The 16,589-nt window shown below is 40.1% G+C and overlaps 1 protein-coding gene across 3 annotated transcripts in view; it reads left to right on the top strand.

Annotated features, from left to right (window-relative positions):
• Positions 1–16,589, top strand: part of LOC124154081 (connectin) — a 726,624-nt gene that overhangs the window by 257,574 nt on the left and 452,461 nt on the right. For all 3 annotated transcript variants that reach the window (XM_046527589.1, XM_046527590.1, XM_046527588.1), the window contains one exon: positions 9,954–10,020. The gene's annotated coding sequence lies outside the window, so the exon portion shown is untranslated. The remainder of the gene's footprint in view (positions 1–9,953; positions 10,021–16,589) is intronic.

Below are 16,589 nucleotides of genomic sequence, written 5' to 3'. Positions count from 1 at the left end.
ACCACCCCTTTCCAGATAGCACATCCCCCACTCTACTTCCCCCGCCCAAGTGCCCCTTGGTAGCCGCTGCATCCTCAGCCCCTCTCCCCGTTACTTCAGAGGCCGGAAGTCTTCTCCCGCTGAGGGGCAAGAGGGAGAGGTTTGGGGAGGAGTTAAAAAGTGGGGGAGAGTGAATTTGAAGAGAGGAAAGTGGTGTAAGTAAAGGTTTGTCTGATTAGGGGGGCGAGAAATTCGTGCGACACAAACAAGCTGCTTCCCCCATTTCCCAGTGGGACCAGCTGTACGTTGAGTGGGATATCATTTCCATTCATCGCGTTGTCGCTTCTCTAATCCAAGAGGATAGCTTTCATCTTATTTTTCTTCGTAAAATGTTAATTTCAAGAGTTTATAAACTTTAGAGATGGTTTTTTTCTTATCAATGAATAAATAGCACATTTAAAAAGGCATTTATCAGAAAACAACGGATTGAAATTTTAGTTACTGATGTATCTACAGATATCCTGCCGATATTGTAGGATATTGATTTTAAAAATGAAATTTAATTCGCCTCAAAAACATGAATACAATGAATGTAGTAAAACATGTTTTCATTGCTAATGCGGTACATTTTTCAAACATTTTCAGATTCAGCCTAGGTAATATTACTATTACCCCTAGTTTTATAATGCCCAATTGTTACAATTGTATTTTCAGGTAGCAAGCAGCTCTTTTTAAAATTATGACATACCCTGCGCAAATATTGCTGTATCAATATGTGTAGAGTGTCTTTTCGGGTTGTCAATTGGACGAGAGGTTCCATAACTGACGTTTAGGAATTTTTCTATATTATTATGGTTTGTCTGATGGAGAGGAAGGGTGAGGGAAAATTCTTAATGAGCAGGGTGTTCAAGGAAATAATCAGGACCTCTACCCTAAATGTGAGAAACTAGTACACCTGTGGCTATTACACCTTTTCTAACCAATTCTCGGACTTTATGGAGAAATCCTATGATCTACTATTTGCACATTTCTTCCTCCATTGTTGTAGTAATTGATCTACAGTAATGTAGAAACCTCTATTTCCGTTATTTTTTCTTCTTTGTCATTAGGTTTCAACAACTTGGTATATCTACTTCTTAAAAATGGAAAGAAAGCATTTTTGAATTAAATCTCCTTAAATTTTAAACAGTTGAGTTAAAATTAAAATGATTTCCTGACCCGATGTGAGATCGAAAAATTTGTGGAAACAGGCGTTAAATTTGGTAGTGGTTAGAGTAGTGCTGTGCTTTTAAATAAACTCGCCCTCTCTGTGTAGTTTACCCTGCGAGAATTTATTTTGGCTAAAAAGGCGTCGCGCCTTTAGCGTCAATTCACGGCAATTTTTGGAAAGCATCCGGTCACACCTTCCCTTCGCTCCTTCTCACATTTCCCAAAAACCTTTTTACTTTTGGCCGAAAGAGGAGAGTTCCAAAAAATGAGTATTTGAAGCAATGAAAGAAAGATATATGAAGGCTACAGCCAAAATGAGGCAAACAGTCCCGTGGTCAAAAGTCGGTAGGCTTTTCATGCTTAAAAGCTTAATGTTCAAAGCAGCTTGTTTATGTGTTGTCATCATTACCCGTAATGTTTGTTCGTAGTTTTCCATGGCGTTCTGGATTCGTGGATATCTACATTTCCCGGGTTTTCGCCGCGTTGATTGTCATAGGTGGAGGATAGATTCCAACAGGCGTCTTCAGGACGGAGTGCCGATATCGGCATTTTATCTGCGTTGATGTTTTTTTATTTTTTGATAACGGAGTCATTTGAGATCACCGAAACGCCATGAAACGTCAACAGGGAAGACGGATAGTACCATCTGACTGACACTTGAAAGAGAGTTTTCCAGGAACCGGCCAATCACAGTGCAGCCATATAAATTCCAAAATGCCGACGCCTGGAGGAATCCTCGCGAAACTGTCGTCAACCTCTGACAACCAACAAGGCGAAAACGGAGAAGATGGAGAGACGCATACTTTGCTACATATTTTATTTACAAATAATCGTGCATGATGTCATCATAAAATGGCTATATTTTACGTTATAACTTATAAATAAATACTCACTCATTTATTCTGCCCGAAGTTCACTTTTCAAAGGTTGGTGGGGGGGAGGAAGTTAGTTTCTCCACCCACACTATCCTTGTTTCTTGTTCGTTCGCACGAAAGAGATAGACCGGGATTATTCACGAAATGCTCCACGTAAACTCATCTTAACCGGTGTATTACTTTCATGATAATTTGATTCCCTAAATACCTTAAAATACAACTCTTTGTACTTCAAAGAAATACAATACATTGAAAATAAGATCGATAACATCGGTATTCATGGTAAGGTCTAACTCTGCTGAGGTTGTTTCTAGTTATTCTCCATAGGATTGCGTGTGATATCCTCTATGGCCGTCCTTTGGTGTGCCCAGCCGTACTTCCTCCGGAAAAACTTCACCACCCACCCAGCCTATCACCCTTGGTCGTCCAGCTGTCGCCTTCGCACATTTCACGCGGAAGAGATGTCTTTCTATTCGTCCACTCTCCTCTCGCCTTCAATGAATGGGTATGCGCACCAGATAGTGAGAGCGAAAGTGGTGGGTGTTTGGTTAGATTAAGATCTCCTCCACTCCACTCTCCCTATCGCCCTATCTGCCTGAGAGAAGCGGGAGATGTTTTGAAGGGACTCAGTCAGCAGTGGGGACACAATGGCCGGGGTGTCATGGCGTCGAAGCTTCCACGCACCAAAAAGGGTCCTTTGGAAGGTTTCAAAGGCTGAAAGGTGTGGTGGAGTTTCGGCGCCAAATGTTGGGGGTGTGGGCGCACATCCTCCTCCTCCTCGGAGGGGCTTATGCCGAGGAAGCACACCATTCGCCGCAGGGTAATTCCTTCCTCTTTCGTGCTAAGCCGGGCCTTGGATCTTTGCGGTGCTTATAAATCAGGCTAGGATTTTGGGTTGAAGTAAATAAAAATTTTGTAGGTTATATCCGCTATTTTGTGCTAAACTAAGAATGTTTTGATGTAGAAAATTAGTAACAAAGTGTTTCGACGCATAGTGGCATCATCATCATTAGTCAACAATCGTAAGATTGGTTTGACGTAGCTCTCCATACCTCTCTCTTTTCCGCTAAACTTTTCATGACGACATATTTTTTTGCATCCTCTAAAACCGGTTCGATATCACAGCTGCATCCTCAGATAATATCGGTAGATTTTTCATGGATAGTTTATTCATTCTACCTTATGATGGAGCTATTGCCGAAATGCGTTTTAACTAATTTTCCCCATGAAAAGAGGACAGTACAAATGGTTTTATTTACTGCAATTCATTATGTTTTCCACCATATCTTACCACATAAAATTGAACCTGGAAAGGATTGAGAAATATAATATGTGATAATACAACTGATCCGTACCAGAAAAACTAAATCACGATTGGTTGGTAGCTAGTAAAATCCACAGATCGAGGAATTAAAAACAAAATGAGTGTCGCCTAAAATTCCACCTCCTAGGTTCATAGTTTTTTTTTTAATCTGTTTCATATATTATTGCTGAATAGTTGAATACCTCGACTTGATTTACCCTGTGGTTTCATTCGGCATGTTAATGGACATATTACTCATGTGGAGAATATAAAATTTATTATGACTGCGGCTGGTTGGCGCGAAAATCTTGTGTGTATTAACCCCTCGCGCGAGGGAAGCTTATATTTCGGGACAGAGCGCCCCCTCTCTAAATATCAGAGTGGCGCCACCACTATTGGGTGAGAACCGTGGCGGGTATTACTCACTTTGGGAAGGAATGTGTGCGAAAGTTATGCATCCGAACTCATATTCACCTTCTCACACCCTCATCATATCATTCACGCGGCTTTCAACCATTCCCCATCCGTCTCGTCCTCAAACTCTCTCTTCCATACTAGAACACCCCCTGCCATTCACCCTTATCTCGATCGGTGGATGGGAAGTGGGCCTTTTGAGCAACTTCCTTCCGTCAACGCCCCCTTCGCCCTCGCGCGCTTAGAGGGCGCTGGCATGCGTGGCTGAATGTGTTGGAAATGGATGAATGGTTTGCGGTGCCTGAGTTTGAGTTCGGTGGGATTATTATTGCTTGAGTATGACGGAGGCTGGGATTCAAGGGTAAGTCTAATGGTGGGAAGACCGCATAATCTTGCTACTTAATGGAAATTTTCCGAAAACACCTTGATCTCACCACAGATTTCAATATATTTTTATTGCCTTCATTTATTCAGACCTCAAGGCATTACAAAACGAATTGAGTTCAATCGTGAGATTAAAATACTTGTGGAAAATTGCTCGTTAATTTTTAATTCATTTATATGCTTGAATTTCGAGACATCAAGTCTGAAAATATTCTCCATGAACTATAGACTCATTTTATTCATTTTAAAATTTAGGTACGTTTCCAATTTACATATCAGCCAAGTTACGATATCATATTAGTAAATATTACATTTATGACCATAAACAGCGCAAGTTTTGATATTATGTACTAATACTAATACGAATACTATTTTTAGTTTATTTTAACTACCTTAACAATTTTTACAAAATTAACTTCAAAATAAATTTTGGATTAATTTCAAAGCATATTTTTTCTCTCGTAGAAAAAGCATTGATGTGGAAAAAATGAAGTTGGTTTAATGTTATGAGATCCAGATGTGAAGTATTTCCACGAACTCATGACAGAAACTAATACTGAAAATATATAAGCCGAAATGAACACGCATCAGGTCATACGTAAACAAAACAAATTCAATGGCTAATTCAAAATAAATACTAAGTAAATAAAATTTTGATTTACTTCATAAGTTTCGACTCTTTCTGGTCCCGGTCTTTTTCCCATAAAATATTTTATTTTACTTTCAAGTTTACCTTCTAGCACTAAAAACATGCGAAAGACATGGTATGAACCAAATTTGGAAAATGTTCTTAATCTTTTAATAAATTCCTCAAATTTATCACGAAAAAAATATCTAAAGGACGGAAAATCAAGTTTATAGTGCCACCCTTGATGTTTCCCTTTAGAAATGAATTTTTAACACTCCCGAAATGGCTTAACTTGGTATTTTAATTAAGGGTGCATTCCATATCATTCCTCTTCTCTTCATAGTATGATGGTGGGTGACAACAAGATATTTCTCCTCTATTGCACATTAGCAGATCCGAGGGGTTGAGTGCCAGATGGGGCGATATGAAGCTTTGATGAAATGTGAGCGGGATGGTGGTAAGGGGAGCGAGGGAGGTAGAGGGAGGGGGTTGGGAACCAGTGTGTGGATCCAGAAAGTCACCCCTGGTGTCGCCAAGCGGAAAGGAGGCAGCAGCTCTGTCAATGCCTGTCCGGAAAAGGGAATGCCCCAGGGCCGCAGTTGGACGTTTTGACGACCACGCACTTAGGTATCGGAGTGACTTGATTGGCTGAATGGGCACTCCCTGGAGGAGGAAGGTGAAGGAAGGCGTAGGAGAAGTATTCTCTTGTGTTTCCCTGGTGTTCTGCGTCTTGGAATGGTATTCGGGTTTCTCACAGGTAATGCGTTGAAATAGCCGCCGACGCTACGTTTGGAAAGCCGAGTCGGTTCCCATGGAATGGTATAATTTTGGAGGAGTCGATCGAACTTTAAGGTCATTTGTGCCATGAGGGAAAGGTATGGAAGTTAGGGCAAAGAATAACCCGGCGTTGGCATTAACGTGCTTGTAACGAAAGGGGCCAATATGACTACGGTTTTGGTGATGGAAAAATCGATTTCGATTAAAATCGAAAATCTAGTTTCAACAGATAATGGTCGAGAGAATTGAGTTCGAGTCGCTATCTACGAGTATCGATCCAATTCTGTTTTTCAACTTCGATCTTGACCATAACGTTTTTCTCAGCACCGGCGTATGATAACGCCTTCCATCCCAACTAAAATTATTTTTTCTGAGGCCAGTAAAATTGAACATACACGCCCTCGATCATCAAGAAGGTATCCCATTTGATCTTTCGTAAAAAGTCTTGAATGCGAATAATTTCAAGCAATGATCTCAAAACCTCCATGTGCGTGGATTTGTAACTTTTAACTGCTAATTATTCAAGCATGTAATCTGAGTAGATTTTTTTCACTTTTAATGTTAATAAACGAGTAAAGAGCGAATAATAAACATATTTGTGTAAAAACTGTATGTTTATAGAATCTTCGATTTTTTTTCTTTTTCAAATTGCTTAAATTTCGATTTTTATTGCATAGTCGAGCTTTTCAATTTGACTCGAAATCAATTGCTCGAGAAATCGATTTCGGCCAACGTTTTTCCACCTTTGTGCGGTTCCACGACCCATCTTACGGACGTAGTGCAGTACTTGAAGAGCCCTCCATGTAGCACTCACGCAGGAATCGGGTAGTCTCTGGGAAATATCTACCACACTCAAGATTCGAACCCGGACCTACTGAGTGGGAAGCGAGCACTCGAGCTGCCACACGCGATTGTCCCGAGTCGTTTCCCATTATCAGGGTCTCAAGGATTCATCGGCCGTGAAAACTGGATCTCTCTCGGTTTCCGAAACTTTGGTGGCCATTCCAGCAATTACACTACAGGAAACCAGAGTAGCTTTCTGTAGAAATCAATGGCCAGAAGTCAGGTTCACCAAAAATGTTAAATCCGGATAACTTTCCAAATAGTGCAAATATGTTCATTATTTTTCAGTTTCTCACGTCTACTTCATGTTAAATAATACCATGTGGTAATTAATAAAAATGGGTAAATATGTGATAATTTTAATCATTCCGTACTTCAATACACTCTTCGCCAGAAATTTTTCGCATGTCAAGCTATGAAATTTCTGTACAGTAAGGAATCCATTATATTTAACTTAGGTTCACAGGCGTTGAAAAGTCGTTAAAATACCACGTTTGGTCAGCATCTCTATGTGTATATCATAGATATTGAGATGTTGATCAAACAATAAGCCTAAGAAGGAGAACAAAGTTTGTGAAAGCCCTATGTATATTTATTTAAAAGAGATCCATACATTTACTCTTCTGCAGACATTTGGAGTACTACCAGAGTCTCTTTGATCTTTTATCGTCAACTTTGGAATTTTATCAGCCAAGAAAGCTCCTTAAGGAAAGGCTCTCGTGGACACTTCAGTTTCCGTTACTTCCTTAAAAGTGAAAATGGTCATCTTAAGTATATATCTTCAAAAGAGTTCACACTCGCACCCTTTTGAAGACAATTGGAACACTATGTTAGCTTATGTGACCTTTTATCGCCAACCTCGGTATATTACTAGTAAAGAAAGCTTCTTTAAGGAAGGCTCTCATGGGCACTTTAGTATCCGTCCCTTTCTTACCCTTAAAAGTGAAAATGATCTTTCTTGCCTGTTCCCCCAAATACCAACATCTACCTGGTTAGTTTGCGATCTTCAGTGCTTCCAGTCCTCTGCAAGCATTATACGTTCCGTCGAGGTCCCGTATTGGACAGATAGATTGAAGGCCCCTTGCGACCCCCAGCTAGGATTCGCTAAACCCTCCCCTGGGAAGAACCCTGGGCGGGGTGAAGTGCAGTAGAGGAGGGTGGTGGTGGGGAACAGCTCAGGTATAACCCGGACCGCTTACGTTTCCATATTATAATGTATGCCTTTTGCCCCTTGACATCTTCATACCTATTTAATTTTTTTTCCAGCCTCGCCGTCTGGCGTGCAGGCTTGGGAATCTCTAAAAGGCGATGTTTCATGCGAAGTAGTCTCTATAATCTCCAAAAAGGGGCACATAATAAATTGTTCCACGTACTCGTGCACCCATTTATTCCCTGGGGACCGTTTTCAGGTAGTAAAGTAGGCCTTGTGATGGGGAAAAAATGGATGGGGACGCTCGGTTTAATATGAAAGAGGAGGATGGGAGTGGGGAAGGAAAAATCGAGGCGAGGCATTAAGATGTCCGCTGGCGGTGGCGTAGCTGACTGAGGAGATGGAGCCGGTCGCTCGAGAATTATGCCAAGGGTGGATGGGGAAGAGAAATGGTGTCAGGGGATGGATGGGAGTTTGAGGTGTCGGGTGGCCGCGACTCCCATCATTCTAGCATCCTCTGCTCCCCCAGCGCCCGCGGACTGGGCGTGGACAAATAGTACCTTTGCGTGATAACGTCGGGGCCGGCGTTGTTTGAGATTGTGGGCGAGTAAATTTTTTTTCATAAATCTGAGTTTATCTCAACTGACGCTGAAATTGAATGCAAGTTGTTAATGTTTTTTCGCAAGGTATAATCTCACATCCAATGTCCGCGCCGAATGCTCGTTAACAAATGCTCTACCGGTGAGGCCAAGACTAAGTCCATCAAGCCAGTATACAAAAGATACGATTAAATTGACGGCGTGCTTCGCGATTTTCCATAAGTAGAATTATTAAAATAAATCTGAGTTTCTCAGCTAACGCTGAAATTGATTCCAAATTCATAAGGTTTTGGAGCATTGTACAATCTCACAATCAATGTCTGCGCGAAGATCCGTTTACCGATGGTATACTGGTTAGTCCAACCAGCCAGTTTACCAAAGGTATCGTCAAATTGGCGCATATGTTTGCGTTGTCTGTTTAAAGTGATGCTTGTGTGAAAAGAAAGCTTATAAGTTTTATTTTTTCATAATTCAGGCAGTTGAACCAAATAATTATTGTAAGTTAATGCAATGAATTGATACTTCTCTCATTGTACTCATATTTAATGATTTTTTGTACCAATCTGGCAACTTTTTATTTTATTTTTCATTTTTTATGGGAACGGTGGAGGCAAGCAATAAAAATAAGTAGTTTTTGGCACCACACAACGCGGTGTGCTGCGATTGCTCACGGGCTGTCAACTGGATGAATGGCCAACGTTTCGGCAGCTCTCTCTAATACCACCTTCAAAAGTGAATAGTGAGTGAGTGACAAGAAGACTGCTCACCCCTGAAGACAGTAGCAGAGTGAGCTAGCAAAACGTTGAACGTGAAGCCCTATTGAGAACCCGAGATGAATCTGTTCATAATATCCACCGGAAATCGTCATATACATTTTGGCAACACGGTTTCTTTGTCTTTGCTAACTTGGTAATTATTTTCTTGTAATCCCTTGATGTAAGCGATGAGTCACTGAAACCGAAGGAGGGGAAATAAATTGCCATGCGGAATACTAATTGCATTATTTTTTACCTTTTTATGAAATTGATCCACAAAGTTCGCTCGTCGACGGTTTATTATATTTTCATGAAGTTTCTGAACTGCCTAATATTTTTGAAAATAGAGAATCGGTGTTCCTTAATGGTCGTTTATCATTTTCATAAATTAAGACAGGTCCCATTCTCATCTTTTAAGTATTTTTCGTCCACAATGAAATTGATTTAATGAGGTAAGCAGTCGGTCAAAACCTCACGTGCGTAATTTGAGATTCGATGGTCCTGAGTTTCAAAATATTTGACAATGTTATTCTGTGGAAGCTTCAAAGTTAACTCATCTGTGCATGACTTTATCTAAAACTATCTATTTGTTGGCACAGCTCGATAACTTTCATTGAAAAATTATTATGACCAACTATATTACAAATAACACCCTGCAGTGTGCATCTTTAATGTGAAATTATTCATTTCGGAATGCATCAAGCAGAAGCGTGACTATGGGGGGATGTGGGGATAGATAGCCAGAGCCTCAGAGATATAAAATAAATTTTTTACAACTATTGTCTAGTTGTGACGCATAATAACTGCATCTGCTTAAAGTTCAATTTTGAGTGCCAAAATGATGCAAAATGTATTGCCAGGCATGTTATTTTTCAAACATTTTACCAGATTTTGCCTGGGGGGGAGTAGTCGCCATCTTAGGCCATCCCATCCCCCCTAAGACTATTCCTAGTTACGCCACTGACGTCAAGAATATATAACTAATTTTCATCAATGTTTTCATGGCCGCCATATCTAATGTATTATTTTTATTTCAGGTTCTGAGGACTCTCGCATCATTCTACGATTTGGTATCCGCTTCTGATCTCGTCAAGGCAAATTAAGGTAAATTTTATTTTGTTCAGAGTTAGGCAATAAGTGTAGTTATTATCGAACCAGCCGGTGAAAGTGATGGTTTTCCGTTATATTCCGCAGCCCATTGACTGAATCCTATAATATTAAACTATTGCTTTTTGACGATAATTTTTGAGATTATTTGTTTTCTCTATGAAGTAAAATATAGGTGCGCAGAGAAAGGATTCTTACAGTAAAACTTGATGGTTTCTTTTCTCCATTTTTTTCATTTATACCTCTATAAAGGCCTGGTTACACGGTACATTAGAATATACAAGAATCTGTACATTTTTCTGAATGGTTTTCTGAACAGATTCTTGTACATTCTCATGGACAAGATCCACGAGTAGGTGGTTACACGGTACATTTTTTCGGACATTTTTTCGCACATTTTTTAATGCGCAACAAATTATTTCAACTTCAAATATAAACCAATGGGGAACATGCAAACTTTTTTAAAAGTACTAGAATAATAAGATCCTTACCTCAAATGTACTTGCCGAAAATTTCGCGGATGAATAATGTTTTATAGCTGAGATATGAGTCTTTAAAAATAATCTTCATCGACTGTTTGAAAACACGTGACGGAGCGTGCGCGCGTTACATCACGGCCTGGAATCCATTGATGACAGACTGAGGAAGTGGATAGAAAAACTGTCTATTTAGGGACTCAAACGCAAATTTGGCGAATATAATTGCTGCTTTAACGTCAAACTTCGGATTGTGAATATTTTGGGTTGCCAAGGCGTTGTTGAAATAAATAAAGGCGATTGTTTGGAGGGCTTTGGAAAGATCAAATTAAAATAAGTTGATTGCAGATTGTGATCTACGTTACACACCTACATCATTTGCTTAATGCAGTAAGTATATTGCATCATGGACCTTCAATAGAAAAACGTGTGAAAACCATATAAATAGTGTATCCCATAAAACCATATAAAGTGCCCCGACGTCTAGTACCTCTATTTACTCGCCGGAGAAGTTTTTTGCTTGTGTTCGAAGGGACAAAAATAAGAGTAATGAGTGGTTGATGATCCACAGAATGGAGTCAAATACATTATCTATATTGTCAACGGGATATCCTCAACGTAAGTACACTATTAAATCAGGGTTACCGCAGGATTTTATCAAGTTACTTATTTCACTTTGTAAACAACTCTATAAATGTACCTATCATTTTACCCATTTTAGGATCAAATTATAAGGAAAGTGGCTGTTTACGAGAATAAATACTGATTACGATTAAACCACGGTGAAAAATAAGGAATGTAATGGGCGGCCGGCCTCTCGTCACAAGGAGCCCCTAACAAGGAATATTCTCAAAGTGTCTTTCGCCGATATCGTTAAAATTTTGTTGGATAGTAGTGTTCCATAATAAAAGCACATTTTCAAAATTTCTCGTGCCCTTAAGCCTTGTGAAATAATAAACAGGACATAATAAAGGCAGTTGAATTTTAGATTTGAAAGCGAGTGTGTCGTGATTTCTCTCCATCCTTCTCCTGTGAATCGGCGCACGCTACAGGAATATACGAGAAATATGAGGCTTTTGGCAAGGTAAATTCAATATTTATTACTGCGATGCCCATAACGTTCGCTGCATGTCAACGCAACACCTAAAATTTCGACTCGCTTTGCAGTCGGTCTCGATTCAAAAACAGGAACTTGAGTAAATGCAGCGTAAATAGTACTTGAATCTTATTTCTTTGCCTATCACATGCTTTTTATGACCTTTTAACGATCATTTGGATCTCAATCTTGGACAATTCTCGCGGTTCATACATTCAGCGCCTTTCCATCTGATCCATCATTTTACCCATCCCCTTTTCTTGTGTTCCATTCTTTCGCTACCTATATCCAATCAGTGAGATATCCAAGTCAAGCAAGATCATATAAAATCGAAATAACTATCGAGGCCGTACGTAAACAAAGAAGTCGCCTATACCAGCCAGATGAAATGAATGTGTCGTTTTCGTATTCTGCCACCAGGTGACTCTGAGTTCAAATTGTATGATTGTCTGAATGAAATTAGAGCAGGCGTTCAGAAATTCATACATTCTTACATTTTGCGTGGTTACACGGTACATTTTCGCGTTCATTCTGAGATTCAGACATTCTCACATTTTCTTGTACATTCTCATGTACCGTGTAACCAGGCCTTTAGAAAATATTGGACTTCCGTTTACCCTATTGACCTTTTAAATAACTGTTCCCCCAAAATAGCGGATAAAAAAGTATACTTCTTGTAAGCGAATGAATAAGTAACCTTTTTTTTCTCACATCTTTTTAAAGTTCGTTTTTCAGAATTATTAATTAATTATTAGGGCTCTCAAATCATTTTTTTCTTTATTTGCAACAGTGTATTTTGAAACTTGTCGGGAGTGACAATCGAAATGTGATTTTTTTGTACTTTTATAAGGAATATATATTTCTTATAACGCGATGAACTGAGAATCAAATTAAACTGATATAATCAAAGATCCTCATTGTACCTACACCTTCTCCGTTGTACTTTCCATTTCTCTCGGCCAATCCTGTGAACCCAACATTTTTTCCTCCTCACAACGCAGGTTATTGGCCAAAGCGACCCGATTATATAGGATCTGAGAGCCTGCCATCTACGACAAAAATCCCTGAATAATTCATCGACAAGGGTTCGAAGGCTTGAGATGGATAGATGGATGGATGGATCATGACTTTGGGTTATGCCCACTCCTTTCCCGGCCCTCCCCGACACAAATGTACTCAAGTCGTTCGCCAAGATCAATGGCCGCTAACTGGATGGAATTGAATCGCCACCGCAAAAGGCCGGAACAATGGACATTAATGAATGAAAGTCGACCACGTTCTAGAGTGTGTGTGTGTGCCTACAGCCCCTTCGCTCGGCCATTCACTGCCGTTCCGTCCATGTGAGTCAATCGTTAAACCGACGAACATCAATCTCCCTTTCTTACGACCTCGCGAAGGTAACCACCTCTCTCTTTATGCTCCTCCTCCCTTAGTCCCTCTCGCATTCGTCCCGTTGGTCGATGGCAATCGCCTTTGTTCCCATCTCTTTGCCGTTTGCGTTTGTCGAGTTGGCTTCTCGTGAGCCAGTGCGTGAGCTAGGAATATTACTGTCAAGGGGGCCGCTTAGAGGAGGACCGTCCCGTTTATTCGTGGTGCGATTCAGAGGGCTTACTATTATTTGGTTTTTAAAATTTTCCGCAGCGCGGTGGTTAGTACGCTGCGATCCACTTGTTTCCAAAATTTATAGTAAAGTATTTTCATTCGTGGGAAATTTCATTGTAAGTATTATTAATTCGATAGATAATGTCATCTTGAGAAAACTTTTAAAAGCCCTAATTACAGCTTGTTTCCCTTTGGGAAGGCTTTTTGTCGTGAAGAATTTTCTTGTCCCTCTCTTACCATTTGTTTTTGTCATCTTGGCCTCTTGAGAGTTTTCAACACTTTGGTGTATCTCAAATTCTGCACCACTACTTCAGTATTTTTGCAAATTCGAAATGTCAGCATTTTATGTTCTTTTAAATGTTGAGAAGAGTATTTTTTATACGACCGAAAAAAATTAAGACGATACCATACGTTTTAAGCGAATAGTTATTCTCCAAAAGAAAAGGCAAAATGAAATAGGTAGATCGGAAATGATACATCCTCTAGATTCTCTCCCCAGGTAAAAAATGCTTGTGAATAAAACGCTTGCCAACTCCATATGTAAGTTCATTTCACAACCAACATGCGACAGTTGAATGGTTCTTTAACATACGACCCATGAATCATCCCATCGAAGGTCTGGATATCAATTCTCTCACCCTTGACCTTTTACGTCTATCCGACTTGTATGCACTTGAACGGGACTGCACTTCTTGTCCTCGTGAGTCCTTCACCATTGCACTCTTCATACATGCCCCAAACACTCGGAGAGAAGCCTTTTCTCAAAGCCCTTGTGGGGGGACATGCCGTCAATCCCTTCATCCTTTCCCAGAGAAAACGCCTTCAGTCGAGCGAACCAGAGACGATAAGTATACAACGAGTATAGTATAGTATAAGTATACAAGTACGATTGCGCATGGTGGCTACCTATTGCAGTACGCAATAACCTAAAGCTGAGGTCAACATTTAGACCACAGCTTCAGTATTATTACAGGATTGTGCGAAAAATCCACATGGAAAAAAATCATTCATTCGGTCCAGGCGTATGACTTTTTCTTTGTGAATTTTTCGATTTGTGCATGGTTTGCACTGCACTCCCGTAAAGTTATCACCGTGACTAGTCCCGGTATGCTCAAAAATATTACGGGAAATTAAACGGTCCGTTTAGCGAATTCTTAAACATAGATTTTATAGCAAAACTGGTACTTTTTCCTCTTAAAGAGCATTAAATTTTCAATAAAATGAATTTTTTAATGGAAATAATAACCAGAAAATAATTCTATCGTCCTTGTCAGTCAATAACACCCATTATATCCATCTCTTGTGATAAGGCTGTGCTCTTACTCAGTGCGTAAAATTCGAGAGGTTTTGGAAATACATCTGAGGCGATTTCTAACTGCCCAACCATCGTTCATATTTTCTCTATGTTAATGGTCCGAAGCAAACAAGCCTATGCGCTCTCATATTCAGTATTACACCGCTTTACAATGGATAGATTCGACATTTTAAGCTGATTTTGTGAGCGCATATTAAAATTTCAAATTTCGAGAATTTGACAATATTTTTATCTACATAAGCATTTTTATGATAACAATACACGATATATCATATGCATTTTGTATGTAGCTGGATTGGCGCTATCCTCTTTACACGGTCAGCAAATAATGGCGATTCAACATGCGATGGAATTCACTTTATGATCGGTCCTGCGGAACAGCTTAATATCGTAAAGCGGAATTCAGTTCTAAACATTCCTCTCTGAGAACCGAACTCGAAAGAAAGCAGCTTGCGTTTTGCACACCCAAGCGATCCATTCCATGACTAGCAGTGCAGGAAGCCAACTATACCTTCGATTCTCCACTCTTTACTCCAACCACCTTCTCATCCACCATCTTCCTTCCCAGCATGCATTGCACGTTTTATTTTTCCTCTCGCGGTGAGAGAGGAAGACGCTAGGCCAACGTATCAGCACACATCCCCTCGGGCAGGGAGCAGTTGCAGACGCGCCGGAAACAATGCTCGACGACTCCCTTTAATACTCGAGCTAATTAACTTCAGAGCGGCGGCGCTGCGCTCGAAGGCGGGGTGTCCTATCTGCTCCCCAGCCCGTTCTCTAAAGGACGCATTGTGCTGGCGTCGGGGCTCTGTTTCCGCGGAGGCCAATGAGTGAAAAGGAGACGGCGAGGAAGGGAAGACGGGAATGACAATAAGGAGTTGGGACGGGCAACACCTAACGAAGTGGAAAAGAAGTCTTCAACACCTCTACGACGTCGACGTCTGATATCGGCCAACTTGCGGAGTCGAGAGTAACCGGCGACGGTGTGGGAATAACGGATCGTCCTCGCTATCGGGCATGTGGATGCTGTGGGAGTGTGGGGAGTTCCTTTCGGGCAGTTTCTCAGGGTAGACGTTGGGATGGAAGAAAATTTTTGAAGGGGACGTATCACTCCTGCCCATAGGGTATTTTTATAGCGACATGTTCGTTAAAAACTCGAGCTACCAAGCTGTAATTTTCTGAGTATGCAGGGTGTTTCAGAAGGAATCTGCAATGCTTCAACAGGTGGTAATGGAGACAAATTTAAGCATTTATGTCCATAAACATGGGGTCGTAACTCTTCAGTTACTCAGCTATAACAGCATAAACATTTTTGTATGACTTCGCAGTAGCCATGAAAAATTTTTTCTTGAGCTACCAACCTTTTTCATATTTTACTTAATGCTCTCAATTTTTAAGGACAGTTAATAATTAAGGTTAGCCGAAAATGCGCTATCATAATTGCCAGAAACAATTTATCTCAAAATGGGTGAAATAGCGCAGTCATATTGTTGATACTCGCTCTAAGTTCGTGTTAAGGTCAGCTCAAAGATTTTGTATAATACATATTGTAACCCTATTATCTCTTTTATTGAGTAAACCCAGGTCAAAATTTGCTTACATCCTAAATTTGAAAATATAACTTCAGTATTTTGTCATGTAATTTTTTTCGATTTACACGCTGCCAAATGTAGGAAAAGGCCTACGTTATGTACAACGAACACTTCAAGATGAAAGTGCAGAAGAACAATTCGTCGCAATAGAAGATCAAATCCAATCCCTCAAAACGATGTGAAGTGCTTTCTCAGGGGCACTTCACACATATACATGATTTTTTAAGTCTCTTATACTGAATGAGTGAACTTACCTCCATTCTTTCATTTGAGCAGCCTTTCTCATCTCGTTAAAACGCTTCTTATACAAGCATCCTTTTCTTAGCTTTGGCCTTTTAATTTTTTTAAATTTTGTTTGAACAAAACTAAGAGGACTATCTGTAAATTGCATTTGACGTTTTACGTCTTAGCTACCTTTTTCGTTACGATCCTATGAGCGCGATTTTAAAATTCAAGTGCCAATACGATAACTTGAATGTAGATGG

Source organism: Ischnura elegans, chromosome 2, assembly GCF_921293095.1.
Source record: "Ischnura elegans chromosome 2, ioIscEleg1.1, whole genome shotgun sequence".
Lineage (NCBI taxonomy): Eukaryota > Metazoa > Arthropoda > Insecta > Odonata > Coenagrionidae > Ischnura > Ischnura elegans.
This window is presented reverse-complemented; position numbering and strand designations above follow the sequence as displayed.